Genomic DNA, 11,207 nt, shown 5'->3' with positions numbered 1-11,207 from the left:
ATCCAAAGCATCGAGGATCAGAAATAGCTGATATGGTCGAAACGAGAGGCAGAGTATGCTAACAAAAATCCTTCCGAACTGAAATGGGTCTAAACAGACAGCGCAGGCAAGGATGTGTCTTGGCCAGTTAAATGCACAGTGATAATGTCAGGGCAGTGAAAGATTTGAAGGCACAAAAGATGGCTTCCTCCATTCCCCCCATTGCTTCACTGGCTCACTCATGTTTGGGGCTCTGCTTTCCTGACTGTGGCCTCTCTTGCTTCTTCTCTCCGAGCCCACCCGTGCACACTGATCTCCAAGGCACATAAAGCTGGCTGCGATACCACCTACCCTAAAAGCATATCGTGACACAGTTCCCACCTTACAGGTGGAACAGCACTGAAAACCTGCACACATCTGGTGGCACGTTAGATGATGCTTTTGGCTCGGTGCCTTACTCCCTCACCTGCTTCTGGCTGCTGCAAACGGGGAAGCAAAACTCCCGTGATCACCGTGCAGGTGATTAGAGGAAATTGCATTGCTGAAGCGCTCGGTGGCTGCAGCCCTGCTTCAGCTCTCATCTTGCCTGCTGGTAAGCTGCCAGCGAGAGGGAAGTGTAGGCATAAAATGAATAGCAGAAGAGATTGCAGGTAATTATGTTTCTTAAGCTGTTAACAGGATTGGCCATTTGATAAATGAGAGGATTTGGTAATGTTTTGTCACTGACAAGCCATTGTAAGATCAGAGTAGAAACAGGAATGTTTCTCTTCCATAGCACGAACGAGAGGGGAATTCTCCTGGGACACTTAAACTGTGAAATTTAGCTGAAACCTGGATGCCAGAGCAGGGGGGAGAAAGGACAGACACAGGGCAGCTCTTATGCATGTCACTCCTTTGGTTCTGGGGCTCCTCCAGAGCCCACTTTGGTGTCCCCAGAGTCTTTTGTCCTTTTATGGTGCCATCCACATCCCCACATGTAGTTTCCAGGATGCTCCCATGGATGCAGCCCTCTGCTTTGACCCCTTAGAGTCCTCCATCCCACTTGGCATGGATCCTGCTTTCATTGCAGACCCTGACACTGGAGGGCAGAGAAGGAGATAAGGAAAGAACAAATCCAGCTCCCTCAAACCGATCTCTTCTACTGCTTCTCCTCAGAGTTTCACCAGGGCTGCCTCTGCCAGCCAGGACACCCTCCTTGCAGAATCGGAGCCTGAGGCAGCCCCTGCCCATGTGTGGCACAACAGGAAGAGTGGAACACCCCTCCCCCTCGAAAAAATCTCCATTTCAGCTTTTCATCTCTTTGCTTTACCTGGTTCTTAGCAGCTACAGCCAGATTACTGGTATTGTTTGGGTTTCCCTGCAGTTATCAGCAGGGAAGGGTTGCTGCTAGAAGCTGTGCCCCTCGTATATCATTTTTCCAGCAGAGTGCAAGCAGAGCTGGAGGAGACACAGTCCCTGCTTCAGTCCTGACAGCAGTCTGGAGCAAGGGTTGGGTGCCCGAGGAAGGATGAGATGGGAAGCAATTAAGCTTCCTTCCTTTCTTTCCAGCATGTCCTACACTGGACAGGCAATAACAGAAATTCAGGAAGACAAAAGAGATGTGCACCCTGCCTCAGTTTCTTCCCAGAGACTGGAGAAGCAGCCCCCTGCCCATTGTATTTGCATGGGGAAGAAGCTTTCCTGCCCTTGCTTGGCTGCAGCTCCCAGCAGGCACTGGCAACCTGCACCTGAGGAGGTAAGTGCACGTTTGGGTAATGTAGGTAGCAGAAGACACAAATAAGTTCTGGCAGTTTTACATCTCAGCTCTTCCCAACAGCAAAGCGGTGATTCAGCCTAAACAGCTGGATTGGAGAGGAAGATAAGACATGTGTTGATGCCAGCTGCAATAGCTGGTAGCAGCATCCCGGAGGAACACATTGCTGGTAGTTCTATACCAGTGCCAGCTCCCTGAGTATCCTGCCCACAAGTCAAACTGCAATTGGTTGATTTCTGTAACCAACTGTAAACGCCCCCTGTCACGGGGGGATTCCCTTTGAGGAAATAGAGTTGGCCTGTTAATGCACTCTAATATCCAGAGTCCACTAATATCCACTAATATCCACTTTAAGAACAGTGATCTCCAAAGAGACTGGGTTATGTGGAAGCAGAAAGTCTTCAGCTGTCCTTGCACAACCCATTGGGGCTGGGGAGCAAGGTCTGGCAACCTCAGCCACCCTGGTGGGGTTTTGCTCTGTTGTGGTAGCTTGTCTGGTGGGGTCTGGCCCCCACTGTCCATCTTGGTGCTTAAGACTCATCTCATTATTAAAGAAAATCTTCTTGGAGACCTCTCATTAAGGCTTCCAAATAAGGAACTCTTTAGAAAAGTCTTCTCTTTAAGAGCAAGGAGACGAGATTTCAGTGCAGAGATGAGCTTGGTCCGACCAGAGCAGATGAGGTTGTCCGAGTTGTTCCGGAGGCTCAGTTATGTGAGTAATGTGGGCACAAAAAGAGCCACACAGGTTTCCTGCTATCACACAACTCAGTCCCTGCAGTAGCTGCTGCTTAACTTCCAATTAAGCTGGCAGGGCCTATGTCCTTCCAGATGCCCTGTTGTCCTTCCCCCTAAAAAATGCCATCTACCAGCTATTTAACTGCAGTGTTTATGAAGCACATTGCAGCAAAGGCTGGAGTTCTGCAGGGGCTGTGCTTGTTGGGGTCTTGATAAAATGGAGTACAGCACCAGCTGGGCTGAAGGGAGCATTGGTGAAGGAGAAGCAGCCCCTTCTAGCACTGCAAAGAATCAGGAGCTGTTGCATCAGGACAAGTACGGCTTTGGGCTGCCCTCTTTTAGCTCCACAAACACAGCCATGAGCTTTTCCTGATGGAGAAGCTGCTGGGAAAGCTGGGGATCAGGAGCAAGGCAAGGTCTGCTTCTGTGATATGTTAGCAAGGATTAAGCAGAACGTGCACCAAACCAAAAGTCACCTTGTCTCAGTCGTGGTTTGCTCCACCTAATGGTTCCAAGAGCAAAACCAACCCAGCACGATGCTCTCATTCCTGCTCAGCATTTCCTATGGCGCGGCTCCCCAGTGAGGGCTGCAGGGAGCAGAACAAGCCGGCAAACACTGGCCCCTCCTCGAGGTGTAAATGAAGGCAAAATCCAGTTCTTCCTACTTCAAATAGGGTCTCTAAAAAACAAGATCACTAACTCCTTGCAGCTCCAGCTGAAGTCTAAAATGGTGGCCCCAAGCGGCTGGTGGAAGGGCGAAAAAGCAGAGTGAAAGAAGAAGAAAAAGAGAAGAAAGAAGAAAAAGAGGTGAAAAAGCAGTTATTCTTAGCAGTGAGTATCTAGGAAAAGAAAATATGAGTTTAACCAAAAAACCAAATAGCAGGATAGGCACTCCCAGCTCTTCCATTACAACCAGTAGCACTCAGACTCCTGCTTTCATCCAAGTACAGGCAGGCATGAAGATGTGCTCAGTGGGTTTCTGACCCTCTGCTCCAGCAGCCAAGGCTTCACATCTCAGACACCCAGCAGGGGCTGGTGCTACACGCACGGATGGACCAGGCAAAAGCTCTCCCAGAGCTCACCCAGAAGTACAGCACATCCACAGGTGCACAGCTGCTATCAGGTAGGCTGCAGTTCAAGCATTGATATACCTGCTTTTGTGGTGCATTTAGGAAAGGAAGATGGTTTGCCAGCCTGCTCCTGGGGCAGATGGACAAGATGAGGCTTCCCATAGGGCTGACCCACAGTGGCAGCCTTTGCCATTTATAGAGCCCTGAAAGCCATGGGAACTAGAATAACCAGAAAAAGCTTTTATCTACAGCGAAGAGCATCTGACAGTGGAAGACTGAGCCAGCTGCTGCTTTTTGTCCCAGCCAGCCCAGTGAGACATGCCCACATGCAACCCCAGCATACAGTTCAGAAGCCAAATGCCCTGTCCAAGCAGCCTCAACTCAGCAGTTAATCCCAGCAGAGGGCAGCCCTCCTGCAGCCCTTACATCCCTGCAGGAGAGGTGCCAGGCCTGCTGAGTGTTCCTCCCAGTCACCGGGAAAGAAAAAGTCTTCATCCCAGATTTAACTGTGCTAGCAGCAACAAATCCCCTCCAGGTTTTTCATGGATCTTCTGGGATCAGCTGACCCAGCAATAGTGGGATGCTCGTGCCCATAGAGCCTCCTTGAGGTTTAGCATTGTTCACTCATCACTTTGGGGCACTTTTCCAACATCTCCTGCTGTGCCCACATCCTCCATTGCTCCTTACATCATCACGACTGTGCTCTTTGCCTCACAGGGGCTACTGCTGCTTCATTGAGGAAAAACAGCACCAACTGCACTGAAAGAAAAGCTCTTCTTCAGTAAATGAAGGCAGAATCAGACCCATATGGGCATCTCCAACATCCCAAGTCCCAGGCCAAGTTCCTATCTGCAAACTCCAACCCAGCGAATGCTGGCTATGAACTGGCTTACTGCTGGGAGGAGTCTGGGATTCCAGCAGCTCACCAAATGCCCTGCCTGGCAGCTGAATGAATGCAAAAGCACAAAATGCTGCTCTCTATCTATTTAGCACCACCCAAGATTGTTAGCAAACACAGTCACTAGGCACCAAACACATCACTGCCCCCAGCCAAACAGTCCCTGGTAGCAGTGGGCAGCTGGGAAGCCTCAGCAATGGGCACATCCCCTGCCAGTGACAACTCTGAGCTCACAAGGCCATCAGAACAACCCAGTTCTATAAGTTTATAAGTTAATCTAGTTTGGTGTTGGCAACCTTCAGCCTCTTTCAGTTATCCTTGCGGTGCTGTTTAAACATCTGAGCTGCCTTGCTTGGAAAGTGGTTCGTTCAAGACTGCAGTGTGAACACTTCTCCCTGGGAGGACCTGTGAGTAACCTTCATACGCTGATCTATTCATACATCTTTTCAGCTGCTGTCTGCTTTAAGCTCCTTATAGTTGCCATTTAAAAAAAGCACTGAAATAAAGGAAGGTTGCTGAATGCTGACAAAGAAAACAGGGTGCTGGTCAAAATATGTATTAAATTTCAAGTAACTTTTCCACTCCCTGAACCCCTCCACGTGGTTTTCAGTACTAAACCAGATGCTCTGTTGGGCTTCTGACACCCCTTCTCAGGTCTCTGTGTACATCTTGGTTCTTTGGAGTCTATCAGCCCAGTGGAATATGGAACATACACAGGGAGGCTCTGCAAGTACCTGCACCAATGTGTGGGGCAATTCAGCTCCCCTGACCACATCAGAACAGCAGCACAGGGAGGTATTTAGAGACACAGCACGAATCAGCCCAGTCAAAACATACAGCTTTTCCTTCTGTGCTCTCTGAGTTTGGCATATTCTCACTCCTCCATGATAATAATGTGAGGCTATCTATCTGTAAGAAGAGCTGTGAGGCTCCACTGCTTGCTAGCAACCACAAACCCCGCGTGACAGACGAACCGCAAAATAATATGGAGGTTTTTTGTGTGCAGAAAGAAGTAGCCCTGGCAAACACTGCTGAAAGCAGCAGCCAAGCCTCCCTGCTGAAGGAAGGCTCAGAAAGGCAGCACGCCCACCACACCAGCTCTCTTCCAAACACCAGCCCCACTCTTCAGCTGAGTCTAGGAAGGACAGGATGACCCTTGTCTTTGGTACCCATTGCTTGACAGAATAACTGAGACTTTCTAGTTAATGTAGGGGAAGGAGTTTTGCAACAACTCGAAGGAAGCGACATGAATATGCACCAAATATAGTTGAAACCTGCTGTCTATTGAAATGGCTCATTAATACCGCGCAGACAAAGCAAATGAGTGATGCTTACTGCAGAGTTACCAGCGAACGTATCTGTGCTCAGATTATTGAAGCAGTGCAGAATATTTCACCCCATATGGTTTGCCTGAAGAGGCTGTTTCAGATAATGGTTCTCATGTTGTTTCCATTGAATTTCAATATTCCCCAGAAGACGCTCACTGGAGCACTCCAGAGCAGCCCTGTGTCATTCGGTGCCGCGTGAACTGGCAGAATGCTGGGTACTTACAATTAAAAGTGGATTACAGCAAAAATAATCATGAGGTTCAGATTCGAAAGGAGGAGGCATTAAATGTTTTCACTGGAATCAGGTTAGTAAACCTGGCTTTCAACGGGATTGTTAAATGAAAAGTGTCACTCACAGAATAATTTTATGTACATGGATAAAATTAATCAAAAGCACTGGATGAAAACTAGCAGAAGATTAAGTATCTGCAAAATATGCCCAGGCACCACAGATCTCTTGGCAGCAAGGATGGGAAGGAAGGAGTGGGACTCACGCTCCATCTGCTGCTAATGAAAATGAAGAGATACAGCGGTGAGAGTGCAAGACGAAGGTTCAGCACAGGAAAGCCCCTCAGACTGAAAGTGGTGCAATGGTTGTTATGAGAAAAGAGAGCCACTGGGCTCTAAGGTACAAAGAACACACAGATAATACCCACACAGACAAACCCAATGGCCGCACACCCTGCTTTCATGGTACCGCCTTGTCACCTGCTGGGGGTGCTGTAGAAAAAACTTACCGAGATAAATTCGTATTCTCAGCCTGGGTAATTTGCTGGATTTCCACTTGATAGCTTGTGGTTGCAGGAACAACTATTTCTCCATACATTCTACGTGCTCCTATCTGCACTGCTTCTGAGCTCTGCCAGCCAGCACTGGCTCCTCTGCTGTGTATTGCAGGTAAAATCCTGCTCCTGCCTGAAGCCAGGATGGTGCTTGTTGTTGGACAAGGTCTCTGTGGAATACATCGCTCAACACTGGCAAGTCTCAGCAGAACACACATAGACTAACACAATGAGACTCGTGACATGTCAGATTTCAAAGGGAAAAAAGAAATGCACATCTCTCACCAGGGTCATTCCTTTGCTATATTGCAAGCCCTCGCTTCAAATATTAAAAGACTCCAGCTTGTCAGAAGTGTTCTATATGGGATCGCTATTGGGGAGGTCATATATACATGTATTCATATGCACACAGTATCAAATATATATGACAGAGATAAGCGTATGTATGTGAACACTGGGGAAATGGTGTGTTATTCCCAGCTCTTTGGGCATTTTACTTGGCTCTTTAAAAAAAATCAAGCAAAAATTAATAGACTGTCAGACACTCAGCATGTAATCTTAAAACAATTGACTCGCCTGGTTAACGTTTGTTAGTCATAGCAGCAAACAAACAAACACCGAAATGTCAAACACCAGTACTGCAGATAACTTGTTGTAAATCAATAGCCAGGAAAACTCCTGACCTACATGAACAGAAGCATGAAACAAAGAAACCTCAGAATAAAATCCATGGCTGACAGAGCTTAGTACAAGAAAGTTGTGTTTGCAAAAGAAACCCTAGCAACAGCACAGGGTCACTGCTCGGTGCGGGCAGTGGAATTGTGAAGGATTATGCAGAAAATGCAGAAGTGTTCAAACAGACTTTTATTCAGTATTTGGAAAGAAGGATGATTTGCTTTCATTGCTTGAAGATGATGAAATACTTTCCAGTCTATTAGTAACTGAGAAAGATGTTAGAATCTATCAGCAATGAACGTTTTTAAATCAGCAGGCTCAGAAGCTCCGCAATAGTTGGCAGAGAAGCTCCCGGGTCCACTAACACTGAATGTTAATAGCAGCAGATCTGTAAATGCCCAACTTATAAAATCTGTTAAATGAGAAGGGAAGCAAAGGGAATCAATGAACCATCAGAGGAAAGAGCAACCGTGGGTCAAAGCAAGGGAGGGTTTTTTTCCATTCCATCTATCGCGAGGACTGTCAGGGGTAATGCACAGTCCAGTTCTCCTAATGAACTGAAGCCACCACGGTCGCTGGGCTCATTGAACCCGACAGCTCCGAGGTACCGAGTTGTCACCTGGCAGTCACACAAACCAAAGTCTTCTCCTTGAGGGCACACAGAAGCACAGGGAACCAGCCCACAGGACTGCAGTGCTGTGATGCAGCTCTCAGAGACAGGAGCCCCACCTCTCCCAAACTGCAGCAGCATCCTCGTGTCTTTGCTGGCTCCAAGCACCTGCAAGAGAACAGGCTTGGTTAGCTCCACCTGCTTTATAATGAGGGGCACTGAGAAGTGAACTATATCAGCATATACTCCACACTGCTATGCAAGCTCACTCAAATAACTGAATGGGGCTAGAAGGCATTATTAGGGAGAAACCATCCCTGCCTCAGGACAGCACTAAAATACATTGCACGTGTCCAGCTGTGCACAAATGGTTCTCTTTGGAGTTTATGTATGTTTTCAGAGCACACGAAGAAAGGTGTGGCACTGAACAAACTAGTGCAAGTCGAACAGTGGAAGCTGTAATTCACTCTGTTTGATCTCCCGTTTAATGTAATGAGGCTTCGCTGGAAAAATAAGAGCAAAAGGAAGATTAATCAAAATCCTATGTGAATTTATTTATGGATCACAAAAAATGTTTCTAGAATATCCAAGACATAGTCGAGGGATAAAGTTAGATGAAGTTAGGATTTATCTCGATTACCTAACCTGGCATTAAAATCCTTTCCACTGATCAGCAAACAGAGGGATAAAAAGATTTCAGAGACATTATGTAGGTCTGGAATAATTCCCAGTACGAATTCCTATAAGAAGAGGAATTGTGGGAGGAATACAAATATTAATCAGAAGAAAAGGTTCTAAATTGGGAAACGGTTCTGGCAACGAGACAAAAATCTAAGTCATTAGTGTAACAACCTCTAATCCCTATCAGTGCAGCCAGTCTCGGGGCAGAGATAGACGTGAAATGGCTTTCTCTAGAAACATTTCGGTTTTGATTAATTCTAGCGTTCGGTGTGTGGATGTAACAAATATGTTGTGAAACGTATCGTGACAAAACAGAGACATTGGGCTGAACAATCCAAAGCCACGAAGAAAACTCATTTTCTAGGAAACGGAGGAAGAAATGTTAAAGCTGCTTTCCTCTTAACTCAATGCAAAAAATTCCCCGGTGCCCAACTCCTTACAACAACTTGCCCCAGAAAAGCAGCCTATCTAATTAAGTCCAGAACCATGATGCTGTTTTTGACCCTGATTTCCACTGGCAACACCCCGACAGGCACCGAAATACCTTATTAATTTTTATTTTTTTTCTAGGGATAGCAGTTCTGATTTGTTAAAAAAGAAATGAGTAAATATTTTCTAGGTCAAGAGAAAAAAATAATACTAAACAACAAGAAATGTTATGAGGAGTCCTGCGGTCACAGCATTCAAACAGCGTATCAGGCAGTAAGCTCAAAGTCCTGCCCTGGTGACAAGCGCTCATGTAAAGCTGATCATCCCCATCCAGAGACTGCGGAACATACATATGCATACCAAAGCTCACAGATTACTCAGAGCGCTCTCTTTTTTGCATGTAATTACAAATCTTTTCCTTTCAGAGGCTGTGCCAGCATAAGAAGCTCCCGTGACAGCCCCACAGTTGTGACAGTACATCAGTATTGGGACAGAAGGGGGAAGGAACTCCTTACGTCACATATTGGCAATAGAAGCACTGCTCCTGTAATCACGGTCTTTGTTAGAGGTATGCAATAAAGCAGGAATTCCATGCTGGAGTGGGACACTTGAGTGCTCTTCTACCAGACATGTGGACATGAGGCTCCAGCCCTTCTGTGAGAGGATGCTTCACACTGAATCACCATCAGCATCTCCCACCACCAAACCTTCCATGTTCTTATAGAAAGCGTCACTTTGAGCAAAAGACTTGAAAAAGATCCCCACGTTACTAATTGATTTTACCAGGGGCAGCTTGGTGTGCTTTACACCAAAGGATACAAAAGTCACCATCAAATTTAGCCCCCTTTAAGAGTTTCCAATTCCCATTTTATCATGGACTTCTTATGAAGTGTATTTTAAAGACAGCTGCATTAAATTCCACTTTTGCTTTTAAGCAGTGCTACCAATCTAATTAAGTCACCATCTTCCAAGCTCACACTGTAGACAAGCAACACTGTTTTCCAGAGGACTTTAAGTCCTTCTGAGCTCCGTGGAGCCAAGTTCAGATGTGCCTAAGCACAACAGAAAATACCTGCACCCATTTAAGAGCCAGGTGGAAATACCCCCGGGATGGCCAGCCGAGCAACTCAAAATGGAAACAAGGTGTTTTCTTCTCCTGCAGCACAAAATGAATCATGAAAATACATCCAAACAAACTGGAAAATGAAAGCAGGATTAAAAGAGGGATGTTTGGAAGCACACCACACAGCTTTATTCTAAACTAAACTTATCTGCAGTAGTAGCCATGCTCATATTTTAGTACAACCAGGGTTTTGCTTCCCCGTATCAGAAAGCTGGAGATGTTCTCCAGCTTTACTCTGCAGTCCTGCATATCTTGTTGGCTACTCCTCTGAGGCATCCAATCAACCTGACCACATTCATTCGTTATTGATTGCATTCGGGATCTCATCTGCAACTTCAGTGACGACGGGAAAACCCAAGGAGTCTGGAATGAGCAAGATAAGCTCAGCTGAATGTGGCTGTTAGCAATTCAAGTCTTCAAAAACCACAGGAGCATTACTCTAGTAAAGACCAGAAGCAGTATCTGAATTCCAGTACTTAAATCTTGAGCCCCAGGTAGGAGCAACTAGCTGGAAGCCCTGGGAAGTACAGAGCTGCTGGTGGCTTGCAGCATTCCCTTCATTCATTCAACTCCAAAGTGCTGAAGACCATGAACTATGAACACTGCCTCTCGTTCCCATGTTCTGGACATAACTAGTGGCTAGTTCTATGTCCATCATTACTCTACCTTAATATTTAAAACTCCTATACTGGATTTCAAGCAGTACTTTCCTTTTTCCCTCCCTTTTTCCCTCCTTCCCTCCAAGCCTAGGCTGGGGAATACCACGCTTTCTGTTCCTGAGATCCAAACCATGGATGCCCCTTCATGGCATTCAGTGACCTCAGGAATTGATGCTGGTGGAGTGCAGACCATTTTCTCACTCTCTGTTCTGGCCTGGAAATTGCCCTTGTTGTCCTACTCTGCATCCTCAGCGTCCATCCCATTTACCTCTACCTGCAATAGGAAGGTCGGGGCCTCTATTGCTTTTGACAGTTGAATGAGCCTTCATAATTCTGTTTGGCAGGACACCATCTTCCCATCAGCCTTCCAGAAGTTTTTAATTAATTTATACTTTTTGACCTACACAACAGCCTCTGGCGGTAAGTTCTACAATTTAATAATACGTTATATGAGAATGTATGACTTCTTTTTGTTTTAGACCTGA

The 11,207-nt window shown here is 46.3% G+C and overlaps 2 long non-coding RNA genes across 11 annotated transcripts in view; one reads left to right on the top strand and one right to left on the bottom strand.

Moving 5' to 3' along the window:
- Window positions 1-4,620: 4,620 nt before the first annotated feature.
- LOC107320419 overlaps window positions 4,621-11,207 on the top strand; it is a 20,761-nt gene continuing 14,174 nt past the window's right edge. Inside the window, exons 1-2 of one of the 2 annotated variants that reach the window (XR_001558249.2) lie at window positions 4,621-4,842; window positions 11,067-11,142. This is a non-coding gene — a long non-coding RNA (uncharacterized LOC107320419). Of the gene's footprint in view, window positions 4,843-9,365; window positions 11,143-11,207 lie in introns of both variants that reach the window. The other variant, XR_001558250.2, reaches the window with a different exon arrangement.
- LOC107320418 overlaps window positions 7,078-11,207 on the bottom strand; it is a 26,173-nt gene continuing 22,043 nt past the window's right edge. For all 9 annotated transcript variants that reach the window (XR_004308869.1, XR_001558246.2, XR_004308872.1 and 6 more), the window contains one exon: window positions 7,078-7,998. This is a non-coding gene — a long non-coding RNA (uncharacterized LOC107320418). The remainder of the gene's footprint in view (window positions 7,999-11,207) is intronic.

This window comes from Coturnix japonica, chromosome 13, assembly GCF_001577835.2.
Source record: "Coturnix japonica isolate 7356 chromosome 13, Coturnix japonica 2.1, whole genome shotgun sequence".
NCBI classification, from domain to species: Eukaryota; Metazoa; Chordata; class Aves; order Galliformes; family Phasianidae; genus Coturnix; species Coturnix japonica.
Note: the sequence above shows the minus strand (reverse complement) of the source record. Positions and strands in the feature narration are given on the sequence as shown.